The sequence below is a fragment of the Chlorocebus sabaeus genome, chromosome 2 (assembly GCF_047675955.1).
Source record: "Chlorocebus sabaeus isolate Y175 chromosome 2, mChlSab1.0.hap1, whole genome shotgun sequence".
NCBI lineage: Eukaryota > Metazoa > Chordata > Mammalia > Primates > Cercopithecidae > Chlorocebus > Chlorocebus sabaeus.
The window spans coordinates 48,406,747-48,427,801 of record NC_132905.1 but is presented as its reverse complement, the minus strand read 5'-3'; the positions used below and the strand labels follow the sequence as shown (position 1 = coordinate 48,427,801).

The following is a 21,055-nucleotide window of genomic DNA, read 5'->3' as shown; positions in this document are numbered from 1 at the left end:
ACTTTTCTTGAGGTGAAAAGGAATGTGCTAACACTAATGATTGCCTACCCTGTTTGCCTCATGAAAAAAGGTATCCAGTATGATTTTTTTTTAAAGCTAGACAAAGCCATATGAATTTAACGATATATGTATTCTATTGTCACTAGTGGTTAGAATGGACAATTTGCATATAGAAATAAGTGTCATACAGTACAAAAATTTAAAAACAAAGCAAATGTTCAAAGCATTTAACTAAGAATGTAAAATCACCTTATCATTCCCTAATCCAGCATAGCTATTTGTTGACATTTATACTAAAGCCTTGAGCTATTTTAATGTATTCTCAAGTTTAGGAAATTTTATGTGAATTTGTATCAACTTGGCAATTTTACTAATCTCTGTGTATTTACTTGTTGTAAATTAAATGAATTTTACAGCACCCTCGATTCATCAGCTGCACAGATTTAGCAGGTTTATGGTGAATCATTGCATATATTTTTTTAACACTGAGTTTCTATCAAAAGGAAAACAATAGAATTTGCAAACAAATGCATGAACAATTTATGTTAGTCTATATAACTCTCCCACGTTTGGAATATTCCTTCCTGTATAAGTGGAAGTAAAAAGCTAGCTTTCCACTCACAATTACGATTAGAATTAGGTATGCTTTAATTGTACTGATGCTCCCTTATACCAGTTAATAAATCTCTGTCTCATATCAAATTGATTTAATAAAAATATCCTGTGCTATGTTTCTTTCTCCTGAATGGATTAATTACTTGTAGTTATATTTAAAAATCTTTCTAGTTTACAAGACAGTTGTATTTGTCACAATTCTGTGGAGGGATAGAAGTGGTAGGATATATACAGATAGATAGATATAGATCTGAGAGAATTTACTAGGGGAATTGGCTCACATAATAATGGAGGCTGAGAAGTTCCTACATAGATCTTCTGTAAGCTCGAGACCCTAAAATATTACAGTAGTGTGGCTCATTCCAAGTCCCAAAGCCTCAGAACCATGGAAGGCAAAGGTGTGACTCTCAGCTGGAGCCTGAAGGCCTGAAAACCCTGAGGGTCTCAGGTGTAAGTTTCAGAGTCCAAAAACCAAAAGTCCCAGAGTTTTGATATCCAAGGACAGAAAAATAAGGGTGTCCCAGCTCTAGAAGAGAGATGTCAGGGTGATAGAAGGGGGAGGGGGAGGAGAGAGAGGAAGAAGGTAGACAAGGAAACAGAGACAGGGAGACAGGGAGGAAAATCTCCTTTCCTCTGACTTTTCATTCTGTCTGTGTTCTTTAATATTATTTTTGACAATATTTTGGAAAACTCTCAATAAATTTTGGTGGGATGGACCACAGCTTCACTTCTATATAGACTTAGTAACTGGCTTAATCCAATCAGCTTAATTATATTCATTTGTTTCAGGAAAGCGTCTTACAGATTTTAAGCCACTGAAAACCAGGCTCAGGAATTGTGCTGGCTTTGGCTGCTCTGAGAGTGAAGCTCTGTCTCCATCTGAAGAGCAATTCTGTGAGCAGGAAGGTTGGCCTTCCTATGTGACTCCAAGAAGAGCACCTGATGCTGCCTGAGAGAAACTCATGGCCTCCCAGAAGGCTGGGCCTGAGAGAAATAACAGAAAATGTACTAGACAGAGGCTGGATTTTTGGTGATGCTGGTGAGGAGACCTAGGTCAAACGTTGCCTTCTGCTTTAACTTTTGAGTTAGCAAAATTTTGGCCTCTGTGCACAGGTCACTCTGCCTGGAAAGTGGTGGCAGGGTTAGTGGTGTGGCTCCCTGTATCCTCTGCCTGAGTGAACACCTGCTGCCCAGGGCCTCCTCAGCCAGGCACCCTCTTGGGGCCACAGTGGCCACCTGAGAGTTCCCTCTGCATCCAGACCCTTCCCATCCGAGCCACACAGCCAACAGCCATGTAGCCTCTGGGCCCAGCTGGGAGCAGCTCCAAAGTGTGGGGAACAGGCCCTGTGCCCACCCCACCCCCGCCATCCCCGGCACATGCCTTGGAGCCTGATGTCCCCCAAGCTCACTGCCCAGTAGGCTTGGGGAGGCCCAGGTGCTCATATTGGTGACATGTGCCCCAGTGACAGAGGAGCTCTCCCTCTGCACAGCAGGTCAGAACCCCAGACCTGTCAACAGGAAGAGCAAAAAGAGTGGAGGCAGCGGGAGACTCGCCGTCGGGGATCCCCGCTTCATGGCAGGGCAGGACGCAATGGGCTCCAGGAACTCGGCAGCCAGGATGGGTGGCAGGGCACGCCTGCATGTCCTGAGGGGCAAACAGGAGTGGCACAGGTCCCAAGTCCAGCGGCCAGAGCGGGGGTGGCTGCCAGGGTTCCTGCAGCCACAGCCAGAGTGGCCCCAGGAGCCTGGCACCAGCCTGGGGATGCCAGGGAGCCTGCCTTCCTTCGCTAGATTTGCAGACCACACAGCACCCTCTCTGGGGGCAGCCACTCTTCCACCCACCCCACAAGGGAACAAGGCTTTGGTGGCAGCAGGATGGACCCTGGGGCCTAACCCTCACTTGTGGACCCTGGCCTCTGTATAGTGGACTCTGTGAGGCAGGTGAGTGGCATTCAGGAGGCGTGGAGGTGGCCTAGGGTCCGAAGGAGGGGACTGCCAGGCTCACCCCAGGGGGTTGGGCCAGAACCCAGCCTGGCTTATGACCACACCATGGGGGTGGTAGCACTGAGATGAAGAAGAGCCCCATCATCCACCCTGGCATGGCGTGAGACAGTGAGCAGTAAGCCTGCCGGTCGGGCCTGGACCTCTTGGCACTGCCATCCACATGGGCTGGCTATGGCCAGGCACCAGCCAGGCCTGAAAAGGTACAAGGTCACCTAAGTGGTGGTTTATGACTGAGTATGGGGAGGAGGCAGGTCATGAACTCCCAGTGGGCTCAGGACACTGGACAACAAGCTTGGGGTTGGGGTGGCAGGCCTGCCCACCATGGACACATGCAGGCAACGGCAGAGGCTCTCAGCTCAACCCATGCACACTTGGTGCATGCTGATCCCTGAGTGCCACCCCTCCAACAGCCGCACACCCTTACACAGGCACAGAGGCCAGTCTACCTCCTGTGAGACTCCAAGCCAGATGCATCTCCCCGAGGTTACAGGGGCTTTCCCAGAATTAGGGGAACACATTGGCACAGCCAGGGAGGTGCAGGTCTGTGGGACACTTCTTGCAGAAGTAACTAGGCAACCCAGCTGCACCCATGACACCTGCTATACCTGCCACACCTACTCACTGCTCACTCCATGCCTGATGGGCTCCCATGGGTCTCAGGACACCCCCTGCCAGGCCCTTGCCTGGGGCCCCCTCCTCAGCTGCTGATGCTATTTTCTATCTCTTGTCCTGGGGGGTAGCCTGGATCATTTCTTCTCACCTATCTTCTAGTTCACAAATTCTCTCTTTAGCAGTGTCTAAGAGTGGCTGCCAAACTACTTCTGGAGTGTTTAGTTTGAAGATTGTATTTGTTTTTCATTTTCAGAAGTTCTACTTGGTGCTAGGTTGAAGTTTGTTTGGCTTATCAGCTTTTCCAAGCTGTCTTTGAGCACAGCAAGCGTTTTACAATCCATGTCTGAGAATTCCAGTATACTCAGATGCCTCTGCATTCATTTCAATCATGGTGCTAGGTTCCCCTGTGTGCTTGGTTTGATTGTGGTCTACTCACTGACCTTGAAAAATCATTCATGAGGCGTACAGGGGTCTACAATAAAGGTGATTTGCATTTGGTTCCACCAGGAACCTAGGGAACTGCAAGTTAGGTAAACACCATTTAAAAGGAAACTCAAAGCCTGCCGTCTTTTTGGCCAACCTGGTGGTGGGAACATGGGCTTCATGTCCACAAGAGTCATGAGGTACATGACTCCTCAGGGGCTGCCCTTCTGCCTGAACTGCCTGGCCAACTCCTTGGGGCCAAGGCAGGAGGCAGATTTAATCCCTGCCCCCACCCTGAGGGCACAAGCCTTGGGCTTGTGAGCAGCCGATGGCAAGCAGGATCTCCTACCAGCTCCTATGTGTGTCCCTGTAGACCTGGCTCCATACAGTGGAGGAGCTGATGGGAGGATTCCAGCTGGAGTGAGAGAGACCGCCCCTAGAGTGCACACCATAGCTCATTTGCACAGCTTCCTGGAGTCCACAGCAGCAGTGCTCACTGGAGTCCCTAGCAGCAGTGCTCAACAGACATCCAGAGTCACTTCTGCAGCAACCAGCAGGTCTTAAGGAATTACCAGGTCAAAATTTTTATTCATTCATTCATTTATTCATTTGTTCTGCCTGTGCAAGGCAGCCTCACTCCCAGGCTGTCAGCAGGACTTTTTTCTTCTTTTTTGTACAGATCTGGTTCTTGGCTTTGCTCCTTGACTCAGTTGACCTCCTGCCCCTCACAGCAGGTTAAAGACTTGCACGTCACTGACAGACAGCTCGGAGTCAGCCTTGGAGTCGGCCTTCCATGCCCGCCCTGAGGCCACCATGCCATGTTCCAGTTGGCTCAAGCAGTGAGAGGCAAAACCAGCTCCAGGGCCAGGTGGAAGGGCTGCTTCTCTCCTGCCTCCAGTCTCTCAAATGCTGACCTTGCCTCTGAATGAACAAGCAAAACAAAGGAATAAATGAATGAATAAAAATTTTGAACTGTTAATTCCTTAAGACCTTGATAGGTATTCGTGGGTAAGCAATTTTATACTATTTTATAAAACTGTTTTCAGCTGTTTGTAGTCAGGGTCAGGTGCCAGGCACCTAGATACCCCCCTCCCCATTCCCAGGAAGGTTTTGGCCAAACCTGCATCCACCAACTTGGCAATGCGTTCGAGGCCTTGGCAGGCCCTGACTCAGCAGGACCGTCTCACCCTCCACAGCCACCACAGCCATGTGGGCCAACACCCAGCACATGCCCCACTGCCTCACGCCGTACTGCCGGCACGGTTCTCTCCCAGTCTCACTCTAAATGCAAAGGGAACAGCACCCAAAGAACAAGGGAGGCCAGAATGTTGACGTTATTAGATCAAATATACAGAGTGCTTCCTTTAATATGCACACATTTACAAAACTGCACTTTCACGAGGAGGGGCGGCCGGGGCCCGCAGGTTGGCGGTGCCTGGTGCCACGGCACGCGTGGACAGTTGCGAGGGGTCTGTGTGAAGGCACTTGTCACAAGCTTCAATACTGCCGCCGTCCCGGGAGGGGAGAACTGCGCAGCAGGAAGGGCACTTCTGAAAGCAGAGTGGAGAGATCGCTGGAGCGGGCGTTCTGGGCAGGAGGAAGCACAGACGGCGGGCGGGGTGGACTGGCCAGCAAGCGCGAGGTCGACCTGCCGGTCTCAGGCCACGCCGATGACCTCAGGCCCCACTAACAACCCTCTGCTTCCTTCCTTAACCTGAGATGCCTCTAAAACCGGCACCACCCTGACCAGCCAAAGAGGGTTTGCAGGGAGGAGAGTGCCCTGAACCCATTCTCAGATAGTGTTTGTGCCTCTCCCAAAGCCCTGCAAAGCCTGAGGGTCTCACTCTGCTGTTTCCGGGCCTTGCAGTGCAGGGATGGAGGCTGAGCCTGGCAGCTGCCTCACTAACTCCAATCCTGCCTGCCTAGTGCCAGGCCCGACCCCCACCCCATGCTGCCTGGTACTGCCCTCTGTCCGCCGAGACCCTCATGGGAAGCCAGCAGGTGCAGTCAGTCCCCTGGGACACACTCCCCTCAAAGGGCAGGGCCAGGCCCCAGCTACTGGCAGAGCCCCTACACAGCAAGGCCCCTTTGGGCCTGAGGCTTGTATGTTGAAAGGCTGGCCAGAGGCGCTCCCTGGAGCCATTTGCTCTTCCCACCTGTCCCACGTGGCTCTTGCAAGAATTCTCTGGAAGCTGCTCGAGAGTGAGGCAGAAACCAGGCACACCCACACCAAGGGCTCTGGGCCAGCAGGTAGGGCTGCCTGTGTGTTGACATCCCCAGCTGCCCTTTCAAGTATATTTCTGTTAAAGAAAAGTATCTCGGGCCCCTTCAAGCTGGGAACCGCTCAGGGCCGATCTGCCTTCCGTTCTATTCAAAGTCATCCCTCTGCTCACTGAGACAGATGCATATTCTGATGGCCTCCTTTGGAAAGACCTATCAGAAACTGAAAATAATGCAACCATTTGTCTCCCACCTACCTGTGACCTACCCACAGGTAGGTGAGAGACAGATAGTTGGGAAGCCCCCTCCCTGCTTCAAGTTGTCCCCACCTTTCTGGACGGAACCAATGTATGTCTCACATATATTGACTGATGTCTCTTGTCTCCCTAAAATGCATGAAACCAGGCTGTGCCCGACCACCCTGGACATGTCATCAGGACTTCCCGAGGCTGTGTCACAGATGCGTGGTCTCAACTTTAGCAAATAAAACTCCTAAAATGATTGAGACTTGTCTCGTCATTTTTTAACAACGGGAAAAACAGGAGGCCATGACCACAGGAAGCTCGTGAACTTCTGGAGAATTTAAAGCAATACCTTGAAAACACATTAAAAAATGAGACACTGAGTCAAGAAAGAATCCAGAAAAGCCATCTCCAAAGTGATGCCCCCTTGGCAGTGGGTGGTGTGGGCTGGAGGGGTTCCTGGGCTACCCATTCTGCCCCCACCCTCCCAGTGGCTGGAGTGAATATGCACTGCTCCCTGCGTCTCGGGCCAGCCCCCTGAGTGGAAATAGTGGGGCAGCGCTGAGGGTCTTCAGACTCTCCCTCGGGTGCCTGTGTGCTGGACGCTGCCCTCCCGGCTGCTGCTCTGCTAAGATCTGTGTGGCCCTGTCGTCTGGCTGCTGCGCCCAGCTCCAAGGTCCAGCAAGAGACACAGGGCTCTCTGGCCATGCCCAAAACAGAGGGGGTCAGTAGGTGAGGAAGCAGTGAGTGGAACCAGAAGGGTCAAGGAAGGCAGACCCCCAGCCAGGCAGGGGGGCCAAGTGGGCTGGGGACACGCCAGAGCCACTGCGACCAGTCCAGTTCCTTCTGAGCCCCAGGGGTGTGGGGGGCCCCACCAGCCTCACACCGGGCCTGGCTTCCCTCCTCAGCTGCTGAGCCCTGCTTCAGGGGCCCTAGAAGCCCGCATACTTTTGCTCGCTGTTGTCTACTCCGATTCTGCAGCCGCCCCCTCCCCACCTTTCAAATTCTGCATAACAGGAGACAGGGACCTCTCCTGTCAAATGAGCTGGAGTGAGCACATGGAGCTGCTGCCTGAGGCCCCTGGACCCCATCAGAATGACTGAGCCGCCCAGGAAGGGGCTCCCGGGGAGTCTGCCTTTAACTGGACCAAGGGTTCTGGAAACCCTCCCAAACCTGGGAGGATGAGCTCTTGCTGGTCCAGGGCTGTGCCGCCCGGTCACCCTGATGCCAGCCAGCAAACCTGGGGCAGAGGACTGCAAGCACTTCTGCAAAACCAAAGGAAGTGGCAGCTGAAGTGAAAATGCACAGTCCCCTCCAGGCCCAGCCCCAGGCGGAGGCTTTCACAAAGAGGCCCCTCTGGGCTCTAGGCCTGTATGTTGAGAGCAGAGAATAGCCAGGGGCAGGAGCCGGAGCCACCTTCCCATCCAACTGGTCCCGTGTGGCCCATGTGGCTCGAGCTGCTGATGTCCAGATCCCGCCACGTGCCTGACCTTTGGGCACCGACAGCCTGGCGAGGATGCCTGGAAAGAGTCAGTGGGCCCAGCAGGAGGCCTGGTGGGACCAACCCAGGGCAGGGCAGCCAGAGAGCTGGGCCCACTGGGACGTCCCAACTCGCTCGCACCGAGGTCCAGCTCCTCACCACACATGGCCAAACAGGCTTGGGCGTCAGGGGAGCCCTGCACCAGCCCTTCGCTTCTCAGAACACGTTCAAGCTTTGTCTGGCATTCCCTGCCGGACAGGTCCACAGCCTCAGGCAGCCCACCGGCCTCTTCTGAGGGCCTTCCTGGACCAGGGTCTGGGGTCCCGCCAGCACCTGCTCACCATCAGTTTGCCGCACCTGCTATTCCTACTGCCTTGGGGAGCCTTGGGGAGCCTCTGCCTCCCCTCGAGGTGAGTGAGCTCAGGATAGGGGCTCAGGGCCCTCTCTCCGGCCAGCCCAGTGGCCCCACCCGCCAGCTGCAGTGTAGCGGTCTGTCCCGGCCGGGGCCAGGGCTGTTTCCTCCACAGAAACGGGCATGGGTTAGAGCAGGCTGCCCACATTTCACGCACTACTCTTTCTGGGGAGGGTGCAGTGGGGCCCGGGTCCTCTCTCAGCTTCCTCTGGGGCTGGGTCTTCAAGTGGAAGGACAAGGCCAGGCAGAGGCTTCCTGTGCTGTTCCACTCAGGAAGTAGGCACCACCCTCCTGGGGTGGGGGAAGCCCTGCCTGGGCTGTGCATGGAGACCGCCCCTTCCTCTCATCGCCCCAGCTGCCTGGCCCACCGGTGGGGCTCCTCTCAGCTGTGGGATGGGTGGGAGCGACCAAGCCCTGTGGGAAAGGCGCCCAGTGCAGACTTTCACTCCTGAAACGGCAGCAAGGCGCCCCCAGCCCGCCGGAGGCTCGGGTAGGGGACAGCCCACCATGCTCACAGCACCAGCAATGCCAGCCTGACCTGGTGGACTCTGCGTAACTCTGCTTTTGGTCTGCTCTGAGGAACTGTGACAGGCTGAAGCCCCCTTATCACCGTCCAACTCCACCTGGATTCAGAGCAGCGTGGCCAGACATGATGGCCATGGTGAGGTCCCTCGGATGACTCCAGCCACAAGGCCACAGTGTGGGTGGGCCCAGGTCAGCCTGACATCCCCATCCACCCACCCCTGAGCTCCAGCTGCATCTCCCACCCCTGCTGGCCCTGGGCCCCTGCCTCCACCTCCCCTCAGCAAATGACCAAGCCCCTCATCTCCCAGCCTCCATGCTGGGCAAATGCGTCCCTGTTCAGCTCCATCTTCAAGCCACACCTTGGCAGCCCACTGAGGCCAGCCCTCCACTGCTCTCTGGTCTTCTCTCTCCAGTGTCCAACTCGCCTTTCTCCTGCTCTCAGTGTGCGGGCTCCGAGGCTGCTCTGCCTCGCACTTTCCGTGCTTCTTCCGTGAACCCATGTTCATTCTTTTTTTTCATTTGCCTTTTCTTTCTTTCTTCTTCTTTTGTTTTTAAGATGGAGTCTTGCTCTGCCACCCAGGCTGGAGTAAAGTGGCACGATCTTGGCTCACTGAAGCCTCTACCTCCCAGGTTCAAGCGATTCTCCCGCCTCAGCCTCCCGAGTGGCTGGGACTACAGGCACACCACTGTGTCCAGCTAATTTTTTGTATTTTTAATAGAAACGGGGTTTCGCCATGTTGCCTAGGCAGGTCTCGAACTCCTGGTCTCAAGTGATCCTCCTGCCTCAGCCCCGCAAAGTGCTGGGATTACAGGTGTGAGCCACCACGCCCAGCTTTTTTTTTCTGGTTTTTTTTTTTTTTTTTTTTTTTTTGAGACGGAGTCTCGCTTTGTCACCCAGGCTGGAGTGCAGTGGCACCATCTCGGCTCACTGCAAGCTCCGCCTCCTGGGTTCACGCCATTCTCCTGCCTCAGCCTCCAAGTAGCTGGGACTATAGGCACGCACCACCACGCCTGACTAATTTTTTGTATTTTTAGTAGAGACGGGGTTTCACCGTGTTAGCCAGTATGGTCTCGATCTCCTGACCTCGTGATCTGCCCGCCTCGGCCTCCCAAAGTGCTGGGATTACAGGCGTGAGCCACTGCGCCTGGCTTTTTTTCTTTAACTACTATTAAAATTGTTCTCTCTCTCTCTCCCTCACCCTCTCCCTTTCTCTCTCTCTCACTTGATTTATTTGTTTGTTTCTTTATTTATTTATTTTGGAGAAAAGGTCTTACTCCCTCATCCAGGCTGGAGTATAGTGGCAAAATCTCTGCTCAGCAAAACCTCCACCTCCTGGGCTCAAATCATCCTCCCTTCTGAGTAACTGTGACTACAGGCACCTGCTACCATGCCCAGTTAATTTTTGTATTTTTATTCATAGAGACCTGGTTTCGCTATGTTGCCCAGGCTGGTCTCGAACTCCTGGGCTCAAGAAATCCGCCCACCTCAGCCTCCCAAAGTGCTGGGATTACAGGTGTGAGCCACCACACCCGGCCAATGAATCCATTTTCCAGATTAGAGAAGCGCCACATGCTGCTGGGATGGACATTCCAATAACAGGATCTAGCGTGACCTCACCCAGCCACTGTCCCTGGAGCTCTCTGGCCTGCAGTTGCTGTGCTCCTCCAGTCTTTTAAAATCTATTCTGGGCCGGGCGCAGTGGCTCAAGCCTGTAATCCCAGCACTTTGGGAGGCCAAGACGGGTGGATCACGAGGTCAGGAGATTGAGACCATCCTGGCTAACACGGTGAAACCCCGTCTCTACTAAAAAATACAAAAAACTAGCCGGGCGAGGTGGCAGCGCCTATAGTCCCAGCTACTCGGGAGGCTGAGGCAGGAGAATGGCGGGAACCCGGGAGGCGGAGCTTGCAGTGAGCCGAGATGGTGCCACTGCACTCCAGCCTGGGCAACAGAGCCAGACTCGGTCTCAAAAAAAAAAAAAAAAAAAAAAAAAAAAAAAAAAAAAAATTTTTCTGTAACATTTTTTTTTTTTTTGAGGTGGTGTTTCGCTCTCGTTTCCCAGGCTGCAGTTCAATGGTGCGATCTCGGCTCACTGCAACCTCCGCCTCCCAAGTTCAAGTGATTCTCCTGCCTCAGCCTCTCGAGTAGCTGGGATTACAGGTGACCGCCACCACGCCTGGCTAATTTTTTGTATTTTTAATAGAGACGGGGTTTCACCATATTAGTAAGGATGGTCTTGAACTCCTGACCTCAGCTGATCCGTCCCCCTCAGCCTCCCAAAGTGCTGGGATTACAGGCGTGAGCCACCACACGCCCGGCCCTATTTTGTAACTTTTTATTATGAAACTTTTCAAACAAACACAAAAGGATGGAGAAGGAGCCCTGACCCCTGCCATGTGCAGGGAGCAGTTCCTCATTCCATCCTGTGTGCCAAGAACAGCTCCTCAGGCTGCTGAGGTCTGTCTTGTGGATTACCTGTAATTTCTCTCTTTCTTTTTTTTTTTTTTGAGATGGAGTTTCGCTCTCGTTTCCCAGGCTGGAGTGCAATGGCACGATCTCAGCTCACCGCAGCCTCCGCCTCCTGGGTTCAAGTGATTCTCCTGCCTCAGCCTCCCAAGTAGCTGGGATTACAGGCATGTGCTACCATGCCGGGCTAATTTTATATTTTTAGTAGAGATGGGGTTTCACCATATTGGTTAGGCTGGTCTTGAACTCCTGACCTCAGGTGATCCACCCGCCTCAGCCTACCAAAGTGCTGGGATTATAGGTGTGAGCCACTGCACCTGACTGGATTGCCTGTAATTTCTAAGCTGTTTCACAGTTGCTGGCCATTATCTAGCCATTTCCGTCTTTCACTGTGACCTCGTTTCTGCTGTCACGTTTGAGACAAACCCTAGGGAGGGAAATGTTGAGTCACCAGCTCCAATCTCCCTGCTCCACCATGCCCGTCCAAATCCCAGAGTCAACTTTCTTATTTTTCCCAATTTGATAGATTCTTCTTTTTTGAGACGGAGATTTGCTCTTGTTGTCCAGGCTGGAGTGCAATGGCACAATCTTGGCTCACTGCAAGCTCCGCCTCCCGGGTTCAAATTCTCCCGCCTCAGCCTCCCAAGTAGCTGGGCTTACAGACATGTGTCACCACGCCCAGCTAATTTTTGTATTTTTAGTAGAGACGGGATTTCACCATGTTGGTCAGGCTGGTCTCGAACTCCTGACCTCAAGTGATCCGCCCACCTTGGCCTCCCAAAGTGCTGGGATTACAAGCGTGAGCCAATGCGCCTGGCCCTAGTTTTTAATGTATCTTTCAGAGACACATTTGTGTTTATTTGACTACTGGTGAGGTGAGTCTTTCAGGCACTCTGAGTTCTTATCTTATCCCATCTCATCTTATCCTATCCCTATTCTTATCTTTTTTCTCTTCCTTTTTTTTTTTTTCCAAGATGAGTCTCGCTCTGTCACCCAGGTAGGAATGCAATGGCACGATCTTGGCTCACTGCAACCTCCATCTCCAGGGCTCAAGCAATTCTCCTGCCCCAGCCTCCTGAGTAGCTGGGATTCCAGGTGTGTGTGACCATGCCTGGCTAATTTTTGTGTTTTTAGTAGAGACAGGGTTTCACCATGTTGGCCGGGCTGGCCTCGAACTCCTGACCTCAGGTAATCCGCCTGCCTTGGCCTCCCAAAGTGCTGGGATTACAGGTGTGAGCCCTTGTGCCCAGCCCCTATCCTCAACTCCTTCCAGGAGCCTCTGCCCTCCCACCTAGGCCTGGCCAATCTTCTGAAACATCATTTTGTGCTCAGCCCAACTGGTCGGTCTTCAGTGGTCAGTCCCAGCCCCTTGCAGTGGTGTAGACCCATGTCATGCACTTGACAGAATGTATGGCCCCCCCCCCGCTGTACCCGGTGTGCCGGATACCAACCCAGAGGCCGGTGACCTGCCCAGACCCAGGATCTTGTCACGTGACTGGGCCAACGGCCACTCACCCCAGCACAGCCCCCACTGTCCTGCTTCTCCCTCTGTGTAACCCCACAAGCAGCACAGGCCCCACAGAGAGAAGCCTGGCCCTTCAGTGCCCCCCACCAATCATGGAAGCAAGTGGCCAAGGAGAGATTCCAGGGACAAGTCCAGCCTCCTGACTCACCACCATCTGGCCCAGTAGCCAGGGAAGCCTTTTCCAGAAGAAATTCTCCAGGAAGGTGGTGGTGACAAAGGTGTAATGGAAGCCATTGTCCCTCTCCCCCAAATCCTCTACCCCCTTCACATCTGTGGTCACTGGGGGTCCTGGGTTATCTCTTGGGAGGGATCCCAGATTAAGAACCCTCAACAAAGCCTCCATTTTTACCAACAAATCACCTTTGCCTTCAGATCCCCCTCTGCCCCCTCCAGCTCCCAACCCTCAGCCCCATCCCAGGGCCTGAGCCCCCAGGCCCACTCCCCAGTACGCAGAGCCCAGCTACTTACCCAGGGCCCCGCCTGTGCGGCTGGCCTTACACCCCTCCCTGCTGTCCTAGCTAAGGTTTCAGGAAGTAGCAGGGGTCCAATTATGTTCTCTCTAGAACTCCCCTAACCACAACCAGGGCTGAGCTTGGGGTTAGGCAACCCGGGCTGGGGTATCTCACTGGTGATGACAGTGTGGTCTCGTCATCTTCCTGGGGGTGGGAGTGGCAGGAAACCCCAGACTTACCTCTGTTGGCAATAACAGCACCAGAGCCAGGCTCCACTCACTCAGGAGCTCCTAGGCAGGGGCTAGGGCCTGGTGCAGCACGGCGGCTGTCCCGAGACAGGCAAGGCGGGACACGTGGCAGGGAGGGGCCCTGGAAAGACAAAATCTAGCTCCTCTGTAGCTCAGGCCTCGTGTTGCCAGCTCTTGGGCCAGGCAAGCATGGAGCAGGGTGACTTCCCAGAGGCTGTGTCCTCCCAGTAGTCCTTGTCTGGGGTGCCAGGTGTGGAGAGGCCGAGTGTGCCCACTGCAGCCCCGGGACCAGGATGGCACCTGCATGTCCTGGAGGGCTCAGCACAGCCACTGCACACAAGCACCCTCCTCTCCCCGCCTCCGCCTTCCTGGGGCAGGGCCATGTGGGAAGAATAGCTGACCGCACACTCCACATTCCTCCCCTAGCCCTACCTCAACCCCTCCTGCATCCAGAACCAAGCCTGGCCTGGCCCAGGGGCCCTGCGGGTGGGCTTCTCTGTGAGGGGCCCTGTGGGAACTGCAGGGTGGGCAGGCAGAGTGGCCTGGGACGGTCCCCCTCACTGTGGGGCTCCCAGCCCTGGTGGGCCCGGTTTCCTTAGAAAACGCCAGCTGGCTGTGGACAGCACCCACAACCCCCCTCACCTCCAAGCTGCTTCTGGGTTTCAGGGCACAGACCCCCACCAGGTGCCCACTCCCGAGCCTGCCAAGCTCCATCCAAACCAGGCTGTTTCAGCAGAGGGGACAGGGCTGGGCTGGGGGAAGCAACTGGGGACCACAAATGTCTCCAAGCGACACTGCCCAGCACTGCAGCAGGGACGGTCATTGAGTCAAGACAGCCACCGTCCTGGGTGGGTGCGCCCACGGCCAGGAGAGCCCGGTGGAGGCTGAGCCCCCAGTCTGCACTTTCCCCCAGACACGTGGATCACAGCTGCCCGTGCTGCAGGGCCGCATGGCTGGAGGCTGCCTCTGGACAGCGATTTCAGAGGGTTTTGTGTGGGTGGCAGTGGAATCCCTGGAAAGCTGGGCTTCCCCACTGCCCTGGCGGGGAGGCGCAGGTCTCAGGGCAGGGTCCACCTTGGCTTTCCAGAAACACTTGCCCAGGGGGCTGTGATCCTCTAGGGGATCTGGTGCAAACACATGCCTCCACAGGCCGCTGCTCATGGGGTCACTGGCCTCCCGGGTCTTTGGGCCAGGGCAGCCCCACCCTCGGAGCAGCAATAGGCAGAGTCCACATCAGGCCAGCGGGGGTGGTGGCCAGGGATAGCTGTGGGTTCCTGTCGGTGGCCCCAGCAGCTCCCTGGGACCTGCCTCCTCCTGCGCCCCACTGGGTAGTCTGTCATGTTCACCGGGGCTCCTCTGCACCCCCAGCTGAGGGGTCCAGGAGTGGCACCCGGACCCCGCTCAGGCCATTGTCACCCTCCATGCCTTCTGGCCTTTGCCAGGCAGTCCGGGGATAGCTGATTCAAGTGAGGTCAGCGGAATCCTCTCTTTGGGTCCTTCACTGGGTTCTGGGAAAGGAAAGTTGGGCCTCTCGGGTGGCAGGAGCTGTGGGCATGAGCTGGGGGGTTGGCAGCCGTGTACCAGCTCCCCTGCCCCTGCCAAGTGGAGAAGCCAGGCTGGGGTGGAGGACAGGCAGGAGCCTGGAGGTGTGGACCAGCCCTGCTTCTTCCTACCAGGCCTCCAGGACCAGTGGGGGCTGCCCCAGGCCGTGCAGCACCTGGTGTTGTCTCTCAGAAGCCCGTCAGGGAGCTGGCTCTCCCTGCTCTGACCCCGGCATAGCGATTCATACCCAGAGAACCCCTCACCAACAGGAGAGCAGGTTTCACACAGGAAGTCACCAGAACAGCCCACGGCTGAGTCACGCATCAGAACAGCTCCCTGTGGCCCAGACACAGCAGTGGTGAGGTCCAAGCTGCAGACACGGGGCACAACTTCACATCCTGATGTGTGCATCAGAAACCACCCTGCTGTCCAGTAGACTCACCAGCCTTTCTCCTGGCCCATCTGGACCCTCCAGAAGCCAAAGCTGGTGATTTGCTAACTTGTCCAGTCAGTCTGGGCCGGCCTGGGCCCAGGGGAGACAAGGCCAGGAATAAGGGAGGGGAGGGTCAGAGCAAGAAATGTCCAGGGGGCAAAGTTGGAAAGAGCTGGGAGGATGGGACCAGGGACCCGAAGAGCCCCTGTGCACGGGGCCAGTGTGGCCTGCTCCACCTCCCGGGCAGCCACAGGGCCTTGCTTTTGTCTGGCACTAAAACGCCCTGAACAGCCAGCTCTGGCCTTCCCCACCTGGTGGGTGTGGAGCAGAAGTTCCCAAGGGCTACCTTGCATGTGGGGTGCGGCTGTCTCCCAAGCCACGTGTGACCACACTGTGTGGGCCTGCAGGGCTGCTCCTCTGGTGACGGTAGCGGGGGTGGTGGTGGGGTCTTTGCTCTGTAACTGTAGAGAGACAGTGGCCGGAAGGCTAGGCTTTGAGAGTGGGGGCCCCAGGCCTCCCAGCTTCCCAGGACAACAGGTGTGGGGGGCAGATGCCCAGATCCTAAGGAGGATGGCCCTAGGGAAGGCTCAGGCACTGGGGGTGGTGACCATGTGGTGGCCCTCAGGATGTGGGCCTGGGATTGGGGGCCAGGCCTGGCACAGGCAGACCCCTCCCGGTCCAACACCTGATGGCTCCTTTAGATTTATGAAGCATGTTCCATGGGCCACACTGGCACCGGGCCAGGGGGTCCCCGCCACATGCCCCGCTTCAAGTCACTCTCAGTCTGGGGCACATTAGAAGGCAAAGCAAACACCAGAGTGCAGCGTGGACTTGAAGGGTCACGGCAGGCACTTTCCCGAGCCCTGAGACGCTGGCTGGCCCCAGCCATGCACTGGAGGACACCCAGGGGTTCTCTGGAGGATGAGGAGGAGTAGAGTTTTGCTCTTGTTGACCAGGCTGGAGGGCAATGACGCAATCTCAGCTCACTGCAACCTCTGCCTCCCAGGTTCAAGTGATTCTCTTGCCTCAGCCTCCCATGTAGCTGGGATTACATGCACACACCACCACGCCCAGCTAATTTTTGCATTTTTAGTTGAGACGGGGTTTCACCATGTTGGTCAGGCTGGTCTTGAACTCCCAACCTCAGGTGATCTGCCTGCCTCAGCCTCCCAAAATGCTGGGACAATGCCTGGCCCCTAGTCATTGTTCTTGATGATGCTTAAATTGTCCCAGATTTGACAAGTCACCCCCTCTGCCTCTGTGCTGACAATTATAGGGCAAATCCCGTGTGTCAGTTTCCAGTCACGGAGCCCCCTGCATCAGGTGTGTCTGTGTATTCACGCCTCACTGGACCCCTCTGCTCGGATGGTGACTCCATCCCTCAGAAGAAGTCTTCCCGGCCTTTTCTGACTCCTTGCTCACTCCCTTGGAGGAGGGCTCTGTCCTGGCCTCTCCCACCCCTGGATGTTGGTGATGCAAGCCAGGGATGCAGACCAGATGACAGGCCAAACGGGAAGAGGAAAGGCAGAAGTGTCCTGGGGTTTCTGTGGGGGGACAGCTGCTCTGGTGAGAAGGCAAGAGGCCCCAGGTTTAAGCCAGGGAAGATTTTTAGGGAAGTTTTGAAGAGGGCCTCCCCGAGACAGAAGAGGCAGAGGAAGATAGGGGCTTTTGAGAAGTGTCAACCCAAGAACTGAATAATTCTGAAACTCCTTGTTGCCAACGCCTGTTCCTTTGACCAGGGTATACTCCCAGTGTGCATCATGAGTCATGGTTTCAACAGTCACAGTGTGTCCTAGTGAGGCCCAGCACAGGCTGCCTGTGACCCCAGAAACCCCAGACGACTATGCCTAACCCACCTAATCCACAGGGTTTCCTTTTTCTCAGGGCTGGCACGACAGCCCCACAACCATGGGAAGCCGCCAGCCTTACCTCATGGTCCCGGGTGGCAACTTGAGCTCCAGCTTTCACATCTATGTTCCAGGAATGAGGCAGAAGCAAAGGACAACAGGGCACAACCCGTCCCCTGTGTAGAGACTTCCCAGAATTCCCACCCAGTTCACCTGCTCCATCTTCCCTCCTTCCTGGGCCCAATGTAGTCTTGTGATCACACCTGACAGCAGGGGAGGCTGGGAAACTTAGTCTTTGATGATGCTGCACCAGCTGATTCTGGGTGCTGTTTGGAGCAGGAAGGGGGCGCGGAATTGGGGACATGTGCTGCAATGCCAGCTTTTCTTTTCCTTCTTTCTTTCCTTTTTTTTTTTTTTTTTTTTTTTTGAGACAGAGTCTCGCTCTGTCGCCCAGGCTGGAGTGCAGTGGAGCAATCTCTGCTGAATGCAAGCTCTGCCTCCTGGATTCACTCCACTCTCCTGCCTCAGCCTCCTGAGTAGCTGGGACTACAGGTGCCCACTGCCTTGCCCGGCCAGTTTTTTGTATTTTTAGTAGAGACGGGGTTTCACCGTATTAGCCAGGATGGTCTCGATCTCTCGACCTCATGATCCGCCCACCTCAGCCTCCCAAAGTGCTGGGATTACAGGCGTGAGCCACCGTGCCCGGCCAATGCCAGCTTTTCTTCCACCTAGCAAAGGCAGGTCCCTGGCAGCTGAGCAAGGTGCCCGCTGGCCAAGCCCAGGGACTTGACTACCCCAAATGAGAAAAGGGTCAGGGGATGTTGAACTGGGAAGGAGGTGGAGCCCCGAGGCCAGAGAAGCTGGGGGTATGGAAGAAAGTTTTTCTTCTATACTGTAACTCAGAATGCCTCCGGCACTTCACTTGTGGGTTAAGTTAAGGGCTCAGTCGCCCTTGACTGCCCTGACTTCAGACACCAGTCACAAGGGGTGGATCTCCAGGTTACCCAAGACTTCCGAATGCCTTGGTTATGACAAATGGGAGGTCTGATGACCCTCTCTTCAGGTTCAATCTTTTGCTAGAACAGCTCACAGAGACTAGAACAACTGTTTGCTGGACACTTTGGGCCTCAGTTTCCCCCTTACAATGTCTGCCTTTTTGGGGTCCTTGGGAGCTCCCTATTGTTGGTTACACCAGTAGAGTGGACAGAGGCTCAACCTAAGGGTGTTTCCAGAAAGATCTTCTGCTGGAGGGGGGCTGGGAGCATCCCTGGAGACGGGGAGCTTCGGACTAGCTGCTGGGATGGGTGCGGGGGTAGGAGCAGGGCCGCTGGGGGCGGAAAAAGGGGCTTCCAAGGGGCATGCGGTTGCTGGCAAGCCAAATCCCTCACTGTAAACCATGCACCTATCCAAGTGAAGAACTCCTCCAGGGCTCGCCCAGGCCAAGAGGGGGCTGCAGGGAATCCTACGAGGCCATGGTGGCTAAAGATAGGCCCTAAGCCGACAGCCAAGGGCGGCCTGGGGGCTGCAGTGGGGGCCTGGGGGCTGCAGAGCCGGCCCCCAGCCCCTCTCCACCTCTGGCCTCTCAGCTCCCTGAGGGTGGTGTCCACCACCAGCTGCTCTCCCCTCAGGGTGGGAGACCTGGGGAAGACCCCAGTCTCAAGCTCCAGCCTTGATTTCTGGAACAATCCCAGGACAGGACCCTGGCCCGTCAGGTTCTGGGGCCCACCCTAGGCGGAGTGTCTCCTCTTCTGGGCAGCCCATGCCTGGTGTGGTTGAGGCTGGGCTGCCCAGGCCTGGCCAGGCGAATCTGGGTGCTTGTGTCCAGCTGGGCCCTGGAGCCTGCCACACCCCCAGCACCACCATCCCCGCCCCAATAGCCTCCCCTTCCTCTACCTGTTTCCTCCACCAGCCTCTGGGTCTTGCTCCCTGCCAGGGTCCAACTCACAGCCGCCTCCACCACTGCTCCCGCAGTGACCATGCGTCCGCGGCCCCCCAGGACCATGCTTGTCATTCTCTTGCCCTCTCTGCTTGGCGCTGGGTTCGGCTGCAATCTGGGCTGCTCAGTGTCCCTGAGAGCTCCTAGGGTCAGGGGAGGGGCTTTTCCCCTGTGGTCTTGAGCTCTGGGCTATCAGGGGATGCTCTGAGAGCCCATCTGTTACCTGGAGGGTCCAGGAGAGATCGAAGCAGGACCCTGGGGGCTTCCCAGAGCTGGGCTCCTGGCTGTCCCATCTCTGGGGACTGTCACTTCCATCTCTCCTCTCTAGGAACTGGTGGGGAGGAAGACCTTGCAGCTGTGGGAGGCCGAGGTTGGGGGTCCACTGTCAGTGTGGGCTGTGGGTGGCTCTCTGGGGTGAGAGCTTGGTATCATGTGACCCCTGAACCCCAGAGCTGGCCCCTGAAACTCTCCTCAGTCGCAGAGCACACCCTTCCACCTGCAGCTCAGGCCCAGCCCCGAAGCCCCTCCCCAGAGACCCTCCCCCGGTGCCCCAAGGAAGGGCTGGGCCTGGTGGGGGCTGCATCCTTCTCACTACCCTTCGCAGCATGGGGGGCTGGTCCCCTTCAGAATGCACCTCCCTAGGGAACCTGCCTCGAGCCTGGCCATCCCCCGACCCCTGTGGAGCTGGACCTTGGGGCATGTCCACTCGCCCTGCATCTGCTCCTGCCCCTGGGCGGTCCCTGGCTTCCACTGACCATCCTTTTTCCTCCCTGGGGGAAGGGGGTAGCAGCAGCAGGCAGACCCTAGCTGAGCAGTCCCTGTGACACTCCCTGAGGGCCTGGAGCCAGCTGGGACCAACAGGTGCCACATCCAGGGCCAGCTTCCAGGACTCAGGAAGGAGCAAGGCGCAGCCAGCTGCAGTGGTCAGGTGGGGCCAGGGATGCTGCTGAAAGTCTCACCACACCCAGGAGCCATCTGCCCAGGCACTGCTCCTCTGTGAAGTACCTGCTGGGTGCCAGGCCTGGGCGGGGGGGCCACAGAGTCTCCACAGGTGGGGGACTTACCCTCCTCACAGCCCTGGGCCTCCTCTGCAGCCCTGCTGCCCTGAGCTCCCCCAGACCCTCCCTTCCACCCCGCAGCCCCTGCCCAGAGCTCCCCCAGACCCTCCCTTCCACCCCGCAGCCCCTGCCCAGAGCTCCCCCAGACCCTCCCTTCCACCCCGCAGCCCCTGCCCTGAGCTCCCCCAGACCCTCCCTTCCACCCCGCAGCCCCTGCCCTGAGCTCCCCCAGACCCTCCCTTCCACACCGCATCCCCTGCCCTGAGCTCCCCCAGACCCTCCCTTCCACCCCGCAGCCCCTGCCCAGAGCTTCCCCAGACCCTCCCTTCCACACCGCATTCCCTGCGCTGAGCTCCCCCAGACCCTCCCTTCCATCCCGCAGCGCCTGCCAAGCCCTCAGGGCCTATTCTTGGCTGTTTTTAGGAACTGCTTGTTTTGCCCTAATGGTGCCTTGAGACAGGAAAGGCCCAAGATAAGGGCCACCCGGAGACCTCAGGGTGGGGGACTGGGACGGGGGGGGCAGCTGAGGGAGCAGGCTGCTCCCCCAGGTCTTCCTGGGGATCAGCAGAAGTGCAACTGCTTCCCCTGCCCCCATCCAGGCCAGCAGGAGCTCAGCTCAGCACAGAAACCCTCATGTGGGAGCCTGGCCTAGTGGCTCCCAAAGACACTTCCCCTTCCCCATGCCAGTGAGGGGGGTCCAGTGTCCCCCATTCCACGACAGTTAGGGTCTCTGGAGACATGTTTGGACTTCACGGCAGGGAGGGGTGCCACTGGCTTCTAGTGGGTGGAGACCAAGGATGCTGGAAAATGTCCTGCAACACACAGGACAGCCCCTCCTGCCACCACAAGAAGTTTCCAACCCCAAATATCTGGACAAGAAGTCGTGGTAGCCTTCAGGCAGCCAGGAGAAAGCTCAGAGCTGTCCTGTTTTAGAACCATTGTTCCGACGTCCCCACGGGAGGGCTGGCGGCTGGGAGGGTGGCTGGGAGATGGCTAGCGCCAGGAGGCCACACG

General features: G+C 56.3%; 1 long non-coding RNA gene across 1 annotated transcript; it reads right to left on the bottom strand.

The window, feature by feature from the left end:
* Positions 1–4,236: 4,236 nt before the first annotated feature.
* On the bottom strand, positions 4,237–13,557 carry LOC119623439 (uncharacterized). The gene is made up of 2 exons (XR_012091342.1): positions 13,217–13,557; positions 4,237–4,575 (listed from the first exon to the last, which is right to left on the bottom strand). It is a non-coding gene; the product is annotated as an uncharacterized lncRNA (long non-coding RNA).
* Positions 13,558–21,055: the final 7,498 nt, after the last annotated feature.